Source organism: Larus michahellis, chromosome 1 (assembly GCF_964199755.1).
Source record: "Larus michahellis chromosome 1, bLarMic1.1, whole genome shotgun sequence".
NCBI classification, from domain to species: domain Eukaryota; kingdom Metazoa; phylum Chordata; class Aves; order Charadriiformes; family Laridae; genus Larus; species Larus michahellis.
In genome coordinates, this window is record NC_133896.1 from 96,786,731 (window position 1) to 96,798,985 (window position 12,255).

Below are 12,255 nucleotides of genomic sequence, written 5' to 3' on the forward strand. Positions count from 1 at the left end.
AGGGGGAGGGTCTGTTGCCCCAGCCCTAAAGACAGAGGTCCCTCGAGTCCCGTGAGGAGTCCCCGGCCCAGGGCAGAGGCCCCAGCGCTCTCGGGAAAACGATTTCACCTCGCTTCCCGGGCTGAACAGCCGAGATCCGCCTCAGGACGTGCGACGAGGACTGCCGTCGGTGCTACGGGGCCAGGGCAAGCCGAGAAAACCCGCCGCGGCGGGCGGGAACCTTCCCTCGGGGGCGCGAGGCTGAGGGAACGCCACAGAGAGGGGGGGACGGGGGCACGCTCACGGCCCCCCGGCACCGCTCTCCCCGTCGTGAGGAAGGAAACGGCTGTGTTGTGTGTATCCCTTTCCTTCCACACCCGGGCCGGGGCCGGGCCGGCGGGCGCCGCTGCGTGAGGCGAGCCATCAGCTGCTCGCCCGCCCTCCCTGCTGCCCTTACCCGCCGTTACCGACCCGCCCCGCCGCGGCCGTTGGGCTCCCGCGGCGACAGCGGGCGGGGGGCGCAGGGCGCCGCTCGATTGGCGGGCGGAGAGCCAAGGGCGGCCGGGCTGCCGTTGGCCCGGGCGCCACATGGCTCCGCCTCCCTCCTTCTTCCCCATTGGCCGCCGGGGCCCGCCGGGGCCCCGCCTTCGCCCCCGCCCCTCCGGGGTCATTTAAGTTTATGGAGAAAATAAATAAATAAAGTGGGAAATAGAAATGCGTAGAAGGCGGGGGGGGAGGGGGGGGAGAGGACGCGCAACCTAGCCTGCTGTTTGGGGGCGGAGACGCTCGCGGCGGCCAATCGATGCCCCGGCTGCCGGAGAGAGTGGCACCTCCCTAGAGCCAGTGAGAGCGCTAGGCCGGCGAAAGCGGCCGTTATCGTTCTAAACGCCGGCCAATGAGAGGCGCCATCCGTTTGATCAACACTTGCGCTTTCCAATAGGAGGGGCGCGTAGCGGGCCGGGGACCACGGCTTCGCCTATAGAAAATTCGCAATGAGTCGCGAGGAGTAGGGCGGGCCCGGGCACCGGGGGGAGGGGGGGGAGGGGCGCGGCTCGCCCGGGAGTGGCGGGGCTGCGAGCCAATGGAGGCAGGACGGCGGGGCAGGGGGGAGGGGGTACGATGAGGGGGGCCGGCGCGGCGGCGGCGGCCGCCTGTGAAAGTGTGGAGCCGCTGCGCGGAGGGGAAGGGAGAAGATGAGAGAGGTACCGCGTTTCCGGGGTCAGCGGGGGGTTAGGGGCGGGCCGCCGCTGGGCACCGCCTACCGGGGGGCGGGGCCGTCCCCGTGCGCACCGTGAGGCGGGCGGGGGGGAGCGCCAGCTGGGTTTCCCGGGGCGCCCGGGATCGGGCGGCTGCGCGCGTGGGGGGCGTTGGGTCCCAATACACACACACGCGCACTTCCCGCGGCTTCGCGGAGCTTTTTCCCGTCCCCAAAAAGTTTCGGAGCCGGTAGAGCCGCCCCGCGGCGACGCTCCCTTGAGGGTGGCGTGCCGCCGGAGGGAGAGTTGGCACCGACATCCCCCCCCCCAGCCATCCCGCTCCTCCTCCTTCTCCCCCCGCGGAAGAGCCGCTGGCCGGGCCGCCGGGAAAAGTTGCCAGCGCCCTTTTGTGAACGGCGCGACGGCAAGGCGAGGGCCGCAGCCGCCGGGACGGGGAGGTTGGAGGGGGGCACAGCTCGGCGGCAGCCCCGCGGGGGGGGGGGGGGGGGGGGGGTGGTGCGCAAAGTGCCGGGTCCGGCCGCGGCTCTGGCTGCTGCGGGGCGGCCGGTGGCGCGGGCTGGTGAGGCGGCGGGAGAGAAGCGGGCTTGGGAGGAGTTCGTCGTCCCTCCGACACCGATGAGCTCAGCTACTTGCTTTTTTTTTTTTTTAATTTTATTTTTTTTTTTTAGTTTTATTTTTAATGCCGTCCCTTCGGGCTCAGGGAGAAAATAGGCGCGTTGATCCTCGTTGAGGTCGGCAGCGCGTTTCTACCTGAGCGAGCCATCGGGCTACTTTATATCGCGGGTCCGACAGTGGCTTTAAAAGCAGTCAGTCGCTTGTCCTTCCAGTGCCAGGCATCTGTTTATGCCAAGATGGCAGGGTCTCTTCTTTAGCCCTGTCAATAGGGAGTGTTCTCACATTTATAAATCGGAGTACAGAGGAAAAAATGAATTTGCTAGTTGTTGCAGGGAGAGAACTAGAACACGGGCTGCCTTACTGCTGCTTGTGTTATCCAGTCTTTGCTTCCTTTTCTAGCCGAGCAAATCTTTTATTTTTCAGGTTAAATGCCCTCCTGTAGTCCTCTTTGCTGAATGGCAAACCAGAAACTATTAAGAAAGTAAGAGTCACGGTCTAGTAAAATGAACTAACATACAAAGCCTGAAGCTAGGTTCTCAGATCAAAGAAATTATTTAGGAAGTAGAAGTACCTCTATAAAACCTGTGATTATTTGCAACTGTATAACAGTCCTGAAATACGAACACCACCTTGGGTCTTTCTGAATGCCTGGGATGTACTCTTATACAGAAAGGATGCCTTTGAAATTATGGGGCTAATGTAGAAATGCAGAATCATTTAGTATCTGTGAATTTTAGGGTGCTTTGCACGAAAGAGTAACTCAAGACAAAAATAAATCTGTGATATGAAAGTAGTCTCATCCTTCTCTTACACGAAGAAAACCTCAGAGGCAAGAGCTCTTTTAGCAGCTAGGCTGTCTTCAGTAGATGCTGTGAGTACACAATATTAGAGCTGATTGGGAGGATCCTTCCCACCCCAGTGGAAAATGTGGTATTTGTGAAGTTGCAGTTTTCTGCAGGAAAGTTCCAGTTTTACTGGAAAAAAAGTTAAGGTTTTTCTGACCAGAAAATTAAAGTGATGGTTCATGGCTACCTGCCTTGAAGAATTCTGTCAATTCCACTTTCTGCTGCTTACGGGGAGAAAGCACAGTTAACAGAATCTTCCCCTGAGAGACCTCCACTTTTTTTTTTTTTTTTTTCCTCCCCCTTTAAAGGAATTGCTTGGAATTTTTATTCCACAAAGGATGTGAGAGCTTTACTTCTTACCCTGAAACACAACTGAACATTTTTTCATAGGACGAAAATTCCAGTATTTGGCCAGCCCGAATCAAAACTTCTGGAAACTTGGGGCCAGATCTTTGGCTTGTACAAGCTGGCTAGTTCCATTGTGTTTAGTCCACAGAGGATTTGGCCCTAGTTAATTAATGGTTCACCCGAGGTCATGCAGTGAGTTGATTTTTAAAGCTGGAGACTGAATCCAGAGCTGTTATAATTCAATCCCGTCAGATATCTTGAAGTTTACTGCACAACATTGTATTTTTCTGAGACAAGCTGGATTAATAAGAGCCAGAATCCACGAGGCTCTGATTGCAACTTTTCTTAAAAATCATGTTCTGAAAAATCTATTCAATTGTGATCTTACTAGAAAAGAGAGTAAATATGTTGTAATTAGTGCATAGGTGACACTGACTACCGAGGGAGAGAGAGGCCTGAAAAACTGCTTTTGTTATTTAAACCTTTCTTTCAAAGTACAAAAGCATTTGATTGGCACTTCACTGATTTAATAGTCCATTTGTAATGCAGGAAGAACATTACAGAAGATTTTAGCATTATTTTAAATCTCATCATTTAATCTGTAGGTGTTTTTAAAAAAATCCTCATTTCTAGCAGAAGAAAACTTTCTGATAGAATGTAGAATCTGTGACTAGTCAGTTGTTAAAAATATGAATGCCTTGTGTCTTCCAAAATGAAATAGTTCGTAAGTCTTAAAACATAGCTTGTTTGTTGTGTTAGCGCGCAAACACAAAAAATAAAATCCTTCTGGCCAAGGATTTCATGGCTGCTGTTACTACCTTGTAATGTTAGGAATGGAATCCTAAGCCCCTGCTTTAAAATCAGGGTCGCTATCGCTAGTGTTCAGACTAAAGAGGAGAGCTGTTCGGATGCTGCGCGGCGCCAATGCCAGATGTACAAGATACCAGCTAGCTCATTCAATAGACTGAATTTACAGAGGTTGTCTTTCACCTGTACTTGCATAAAGATGCTTTGTGAAGGTTGAAAATTTTTCTGCTTTTACATGTAGGGAAGATACAAAGGCAAGAAATCCAAACAGACCGGCATGCACCCCCCCACCCCCTACCCCGGTGTTCCTGATTTTGAGGGGAAAAGAAGATTTCATAAAGTTCACGAAGCATGTCTTTGCATTCCAAATTTTTGGGGAGTGACTTCATTGCTAAAATATTATATGCTAGAAAGACCCTGAATTAAACAGCACTGAAATGACTTCCCAATGTCAAAGAGCAGTCAGTGACAGACTTTGAACAGACCTTCTGCCTCCCCAGCCCCAGCTGCACCTATTGGCTTCATTGTCCCATCCCTCCTACGCACATGCATGCCTGGCATTGTTTTGGAAATACAGCAGAAACTTGATAATTCAAACTGATGACTCGGAGAGCCACTTGTGGAATTAATTTATTGGGTAAATTAGTGACTAGATATGCAGGCAGATTTAAAAAAAAAGATGCTGTGTCATAGCGTATGATTTGTTCTATTACCTCAAACTGTGTGGTTTAATTGTCACTGCACTAATTGAGTATCCTGGAAAATATTTTGTTTGAAATTGTAAAAGAAAAGTCTCAAAAGATCTCAGCATGGTTCTATCCTTGTTATTTAAATCTGTGTGGGGAATTGGATTTTCAGATCTTCAATGAGGAGTTATAATTTGGGATTAGAAATTAATCCATAGCACCTATTTTATGGCACAGGATTTATAGCATGCCTCAGAGGTTAAACCATAGCCCTAGTATACTGATCTGTGCTGTAGGCTTATTTGATTTCAGCAGGACTGCCTGCCTAAGACAAATAGGATTTGATCCTTGCTGGGTAACCTTGGTCAAATTCCAGGTGGCCCTCAAGACTTACTATTTCCATCTTGGTATTAGAAAATAAATGTGTTCTTTTTGTGTATTTTTCACAGGGCCTCAGTATTGTTCAGTATAGTTTGTCATGTGAGGCTGTAAATCCCTTCAAGCGAGGTGGGATTTTAGATTTGCAAACTGTTCCCAAACGATCGCATGTGTATCATGAAGGAAGAGTCTGTCCTCTAGCCAAGTATGGACAGAACTTACCAAGTTTAGCTCATTAAGATTCCAGAGTGACTGCAGATATTAACGTAGAAGATGCTATGGGGAAAAATAATTATTTTTAATTTGTTCAAAGTACCAAATTAATGTTAAGTAAGCAGAATTCAGCTGTAATTGCATACATAGTAGCCCAAGAAATCTTACCAGCGGTTTAAGCTCTCTAAAGAGGCCAGCTAGCGTGCACAAATCATTACGGTATTGACAAACAAAACAAAAACAATATAGTGTCTTAGATTGGCAGTTTTTAGTAAACTTTGTTTGTTTACACTTCCATAGGCATGCTGACCCTTGATCTTGGGTATCAGAGCAACTCAAACAAAATAAAATTCAGTTCCTTAATTTTCATGAGCAGTATACAGTGAGATGAATCACTGAGCATTTCTGAAACAAAAGAAAACGGTTGCCATTGACAGGTTTGCACAACCAGAGGTGATTTTGGAAGGTCTGTATTGCTTTGTTGCCTGTGCAGGGTGAGTAGAACAAAAAAAGATGTCAGCATGTAGATTATTTTGCCCTTACCTGTATTAGTGTATCTCAGATTCTATTCTGATTTTCTCAGGTGTTCATGAAAGGTGCCTGAATGAATACCGAAATACAACCCCCTGTAATCAAATTTTGTCATAATACCAGGGAAAGTTCTGAGTCTGATTCTTTTACTGCTTACTCAAAGAAATAATTATTCCTTCAGCTTTCCTTATTTTTTTCATCAAATATGGGGTCGAACCCAGTTATTGCTTCTTATATTTTCATGAAAGCATATTGAAGACTGAGTACTTGTTTACTGGTTTTGGTTCCTGGCTTAAGACTTGGGATTTGTGAAGCTCTCTGCTCTGCCACGAATAGCGTATTTGACTTTAGGGAAAATTGCTCAGTCTTTGTTTCCTATCTGTATAATGGGAATAATATCATGTGCTGTCATCACAAATATTTGCAAAGGTATGTACATGGAGAATTCTGAAACACTGCTGTTATGGTTATATATAATATTTCAAGTAATAATTTCAAATGGTAGGTGCCAATTATTCTGTTGGCTTTCTGGTTTGACAATAAATGCCAATGTCAGTAGCTTTATAAACTTTGGTGTAGTTATTCTGGGTTTGCATCAGAAAACAGAACGTGGCTTAGACATGAATTTCCTCTTTGAAATAACTGAAGTGACATCAGTGGAATTATACAGGAATTATTTTGGCATTGGTACTACTGAAAGACAGTGCTGTGTGAGTGCTTTGGCCTCATGTGAAGTGAGCTGTATTAGTACGGGAGTTCAAAGCTTCTTTGGAATTATAGTATCCTCTTTACCATTTTAAGTTTTCAAGTACTACAGCTAGCAAGTAGTGTTTCTGGAACAACTTACAGGATTCAAAAGTGTGCATGTCTCACACCCAATACTAATTATACACACAAATGACTTAATCCCCCATACGACCTTTAGCACATCCATTTGACTAAACCTTAAGAACTTCAAACTTTAAAATAATTTTTGTGACAAACTACAGTCAGAAATCTAGGCTGCTTTTCTTATACGTAATGCTTTCTATTTCCAGACACTGTAAATATTGGCCTTCAGAAAATCTTTGTGCGGTACTTATCCACATCACTTTATGGAAGATGAAGAAAGCAGAAAATAACCACTATTTCAATAATTGGTGACAATTTTTAACTGCTTATATTTCTGCATGCATCTTTTGAGACCCTGAGGCTTTATGTCTGCCACCAGCACTACTAGTTCTGTACATTTCCCTCTCCCACTGATGGTAGTTATAAATTGCAGTCAGTAAGCATAACTACCTCAAGTTAGATACTGAACACCCTCAAAATTAATGTAGAACTTACAGCTTTTAGGCATTGTGAAATAAGGGCAAAGTTCTTTGAAACAAATTGGGAGTTCCTGAAGTTTGGTGTTTAGGGCACTAGAAAAGTTGTTCTTCGGCATTTTTAAGTGTAACAGAATGAAATTAGGGACTGAAATAGCAGGTGCTGCTGTTCTTCTGTATAAGAAGCAATATCTGTTTTGTTAAGCAATTTCATGTTTCATAGCTGTAAAGTAAATAAATAAAATCTGTGTGCTGTTTAGCTGGAATGTAAAGGTTGGGTCCGGTTTCTCTCCAAAGCATTTGTAGGACTTCTTCCCCATTGTAGTGTATGAATAACACCCACTGAACTCAATGTGAGGTTTTTTTTACCGCGTGGCTGAAAAGAAGAGTCCCTATTTATAGCATTCAAACATTGGCAGGTGCAAGACTGGTGAGAAACTTCAGTCTCACACATACAAACTAGTTGTTTAGGGGAGTCTTCTACATGGAGGTAGCTGCTCTTAGCTGGGCCGCTAGAATCAACAGCGTTGCTCAGTGGCTTGTTGAGATCAATCAGCTTGTATTTCCAGGAGGGTGTGTAACGAAGAAGGGCCTGATGGTGCTGATTGCAGTAATATACTTAGCTATGGCAGCTTTAGCTATTATTTATAGAAGTGCTAATTATATCAATAGAAATAGCAATATTAATACTGTTAAGTGTCAGAATCCACGCTTGACAGCATGAACTAAACGCAGCTCCTGTGAAACAAAGCAGCCAGCTTGTCTCCCTTGTCAAACCACCAATATGCATTTCAGGAAGAGTACACACCCACCTTAATTGCTTGGGGTCTCACCATTTTTGCTCATCTTGTTATATCACTATCATTTCAAGCTGAAAACTCACAAAACCGGCTGTTCCCATTAAATGGAGACTGTATCCAAAGTCAGTCTGGAAAATTCAAACTGTGACTAAACGTGTAACAGTGGATTCCAGTTTAAAGCTGTTATCCTACAATGCTGGAAACTGAAAAGTGTCTTGAAGTTCAGAATCTGACCCAGACTTTTTTTTGAGTCTGTATTCTACCACTTCTTGTTTACAAAATAGTTGGTGAAAACTCACATAGATTTCAATACCCACAGTTACGTGCAGACTACGTTATAACCAGCCTTAATTGGCATCTTTTAAAGGGCAGAAATCATATTACCAAAAAATAAACAAAACTAAAAGAAAACAAGAGCATATTGAGACTCATTTTCTGGCTGCTTTTTTAACATTTAAAATGTGCTTGATTTCCTGTCACAGCTCTTGTTACTTCTGCCTACCTCTTGTGACAGTGTTTTAGACTGACTTCCCACAGGAGCTTACAAATCAAGCAGGTTAATGTCTTCATTAAAACTGAATAACAGTTTACTTTGGGAAAAAACATATTAAATATTTCAGGATATTGAACACCAAACTACTATTAAGCTTTAACTAATGCATTTACTTTGCTGACACTTGCTCTCCGATGGGATGTGTAGCTCAAGTTAATGTCACTAGAAGTGATGTTTAAGGCTTCACGAGAAAGTGTTTCCAACCCCTTCTAGATGATTTTACTCTAATTCTATCACTCTGTACTTGAGAAAAAGTTTTAAATAAGTTATTTCAGCAACTTGCCATCCTTATTTTGGAAATGCACTGGGTATAAATGTCTCCTTTAGAGTTTTAAATAATCCTTTCTATGTCCTAGATATACGTGGTACACTGTGTAAAGAAAGTGACAGTCTGTTGGCCTCCGGACATATAAAGAATGTCCTTAGCATACTTTCCCTTTGGGAGGAAAATACAAGGATTGTCACAAACAGAAAGGTTGGGTTTTTGTCACCCATGATTTTGAACCTACCTTAAGGTGTGACTGATTTAGTGGATCAGTTGAATAGAAATGGAGGCACGTGGCCAGCACGTCAAGGTTTCTCAGTTGGCAAAGGGTGGTATTCTGCGAGGGCTGCCGTTACTGCAGAACCGTGTGCTTGTGTCTTTCTCACTCTCTGCAGAATCCATTTCCAATGATGCCATGTGGGACACAGGGGCATCCCATCAGTAATAGGGGTTTGTTTGGGTTTCTTTTGTTCGTGTTGCACTGCAAATTCTGTTGGTGTAATTTGCTTTATCAGCTCTTTTGTTTTTGTTGGGTTTTTTTTTTTTTTTTGACCTCTTCATTTGGCAGTCCTATGGTTTACTTATCTATTATCAGAGCCATGTCAGGCTATGATGCGTCATTCTTTCTGGATCCGACTGCAGCAGCATCCCAGTACATGATCCAATTAAACAACATTCCTCCACTGGCAGATTTAGACCAATGCCTTAGAAGTTTGTTAATTTCTCCAAAAGCAAAGCCAGTTTCAGTTTTATGCTGAACTGATACTTTGTTACAACCTTTCCTATCCTTGGTCTATAATAATCCTGGAACTCTTCTGACATCTCTTTTAAACTCTCTGAATAGGTGATCTGTGAGTAAATCTCCCTGAGGATTTACAAACTTTCTTGAATTATTTACATCTACTGTAGGAATTCTGTCTTGTATTGCATACTGGGCTGATTGCATAGATGATATAAACTGGATGATGCAGAAAGAAACAGAAGATGTGCCTAGCACGTAAAGATATGCATTACTCTTATGAATATATTATATCAAAAATAATTCCTACTGTAATGCTTCTGGCTTTAGCTGAGTTAACTTGAGGAAAAAAATTCATGCACAAAACTCAGGATCTTGGTTATAGCCATAAAGAGATTGTTGAGAAAGATGTAGAGGCTTAGAGAAAAGTTTATGCAACAGGACAAAAGTAAAAAGCCTAGTTTAACTACTAGTGGGTATCTGAAAGATGTCATCGCTCTGTGGTGGTGTTCTGGAATATAATGAGTCCTATGCTCATCTCATTTGGCAAACTTGGTAATTCTTGGTAGGGTAGTAGGTAATTCATGAGTGCACGTACAATATGAATTGTTTTTTATCTTCACTCGTGGTCGCACCACACTTAGGTTCAGTAGAGTAGAAAAAATAGTTACCAGTTTTATTTGAATAATTATGGGGCACTCCACTTTTGGAATAAACAAATACAGATCAATATTTCCTTGAATTTACTTTTCACGCATATTTATTCACTATATTGACATTCTTGTCCTTTAAGTGGTTCCATATGTCACATTTTTGAGAATTTCCAGTTTGAAAATAGAAATTGACTTGCCTAGTTCTGACTTGCAAGACAAATAAGACAGAACTGGTTTTGTTACCCCACTGGATGAGTACTTGTACTCTTGTGGTGCAAATGCATACTCAGGCTCACAATTCGTTTTTTGAAAGGCCTCATGGACATTTGTTTAGGTAGCTTTTTGTTCCAGAAGAATGTAACATTTCAGTGAAAGAATGAACTGAAAGAATAGACTTAAATGGTATAGGTTGGCCTCAAGCGCAGTTAGCATAAATCAGAGGTTGAGATGAAGAGGGTTAGTAATCCCCCTTTCCAATGAATGGTTCATCTTCTGTGTGCCACACAGGAGACATTTACCCCATCTTGCCGTTCTGCACCTGTTCTGTGCATGCCTTTCTCTTGGGCTGCTAATCTGGCACTTTTTACCAATGCAGTACTACTCCTGGAAAGCATGATAACCTGGGTTTTGGGAAAACAGTTTAAATTAATACTCTCCAGATTCCCAATTAGAATTAATGTTATTTGCATGTACGTATTCTAACAGAAACTAGGAGTCCCAGATGAGATCAGTGCCTTGTCCACTGGTGTGGGGTATTTTACATACTGTAAAACAGATGCTGTCTCAGGAAGCTTATAGTTAAATAGGCAAGTCAGGCAAAAGGTGATGGAAACGAAATACTAGAATTCCCACTACAGTGGTTGCAGACCAAGACACAGAAAGATTTAGTGACTTGATCGGGATAATCCAGGGAAAAGAAAGAGAGGTTTTCAGAGGCAACTAACTCCCACTAAAGCAAGCATGGGAGTGATGTGCCAACCTGCCATTTGTGCCTTTGAAAATTTCCCCAGGGAGTCTATTGTAGAGCCAAGCATTGAACTCTGATCTTCAGTCCCCCACCAGACAACCATTCCTTTCTGCTTTAAGTGTTTTTAATTGAAAAATACCATCTGAACAGTGTCTGTAAAGAATTACTTTTCCTCAGAACCTCCAAAAGAAAAGCAAAATGATGTGCTGCAGCAATAAATTAACCAGTGATCAAAATAAAAACCACAGTCTTGTTATGAAAACCAGAACTGGTGGGTAAATACTGTGAATTTATGACACCACTGAAAAAAAATCTAATCTGGCAAATGTTAATACTTTTAGAACTGAAGATTTTGGTTTAATTATTAAACTATTCAAATCTCTTCTAAACAGCCTTTACATGCAAAAGCTACACATTGTTTAAAAAAACAAGCAAAAGTTCACCCTTTGCTTTTCTGCAGGCACTATTTATATCTGTGTCGGTGTTTGTTTCAGAGAAGAGAGTAAAACTGAAGCCCACACGACCCTATCTTACTCTTCCCAAATAGCAGTAACACTTTTCCTTTTTTATAGAGTTGTACATGTATTAACTCACATGTTTTCATCGCTTCATGAGGAGGTAGACTCTCTCTTCCCATTTTGCAGCTTGAGAAACAATGGCAGAACTCAAGGTTATACAAGTCCAGAGAAACTGTTAGAGTCAGATTACGCTGCTGGAGTGACCCATGTTCAGGCCACTCCAACACGTCCCCTAATAATATTTTACAAGCCTGAGCCATCTGTGTGTGATGAGATCAGAAGTAAGGAAGTCTGTAGTTGCCAAGAGAATTTTAGCTTGCAGAATTGTACAACTACAAAGAAATCCTATGGCATCAACAAAGGAAGCTCAGAGAAATATTCACACTGAGCTCTTTTGGACTATTTTAATTGGAGACCATTTGCTCTTGTAATATTTTAAGGGTTCATTCTTCGTTTTGCACACCTAGTTGTTACTGACTGTATTGTAAGCTTTGCATATGTTTTTAGTAGTCTCCAAAATGACTAATCCTGTATTTTGCAAAAGCAAGAGGATGCTATTTCTGCCGCACCTCTCTGTGCACTTGTAGGGGTAGCCAACCTTTTCTGACTTGGCTGCATCCCACTGACTTACCTTCCTTCCCCTCATGAACATGCACATGCTCAGAAGTACCCTAAACAAGACCCTCCCCCCCACCAAGAATTCTCTATCCACTTCTGACGCATGGAGTTCTTGCCATGCGTGGACCTCAGAGGTATGATGGGCTCATTACTTAAGTCTTCCTGCTTTTATTTGTTTTCTTAAGAAGTACTTCACAGAAGCAAATAAATATAAAG

The 12,255-nt window shown here is 43.4% G+C and overlaps 1 protein-coding gene across 6 annotated transcripts in view; it reads left to right on the forward strand.

Moving 5' to 3' along the window:
• The first annotated feature begins 1,076 nt into the window (after nt 1–1,076).
• ZBTB20 (zinc finger and BTB domain containing 20) overlaps nt 1,077–12,255 on the forward strand; it is a 487,918-nt gene continuing 476,739 nt past the window's right edge. For 2 of the 6 annotated variants that reach the window (XM_074594530.1, XM_074594379.1), the window contains exon 1: nt 1,077–1,181. The gene's annotated coding sequence lies outside the window, so the exon portion shown is untranslated. The remainder of the gene's footprint in view (nt 1,182–12,255) is intronic. The other 4 variants (XM_074594501.1, XM_074594539.1, XM_074594408.1 and 1 more) reach the window with 4 other exon arrangements.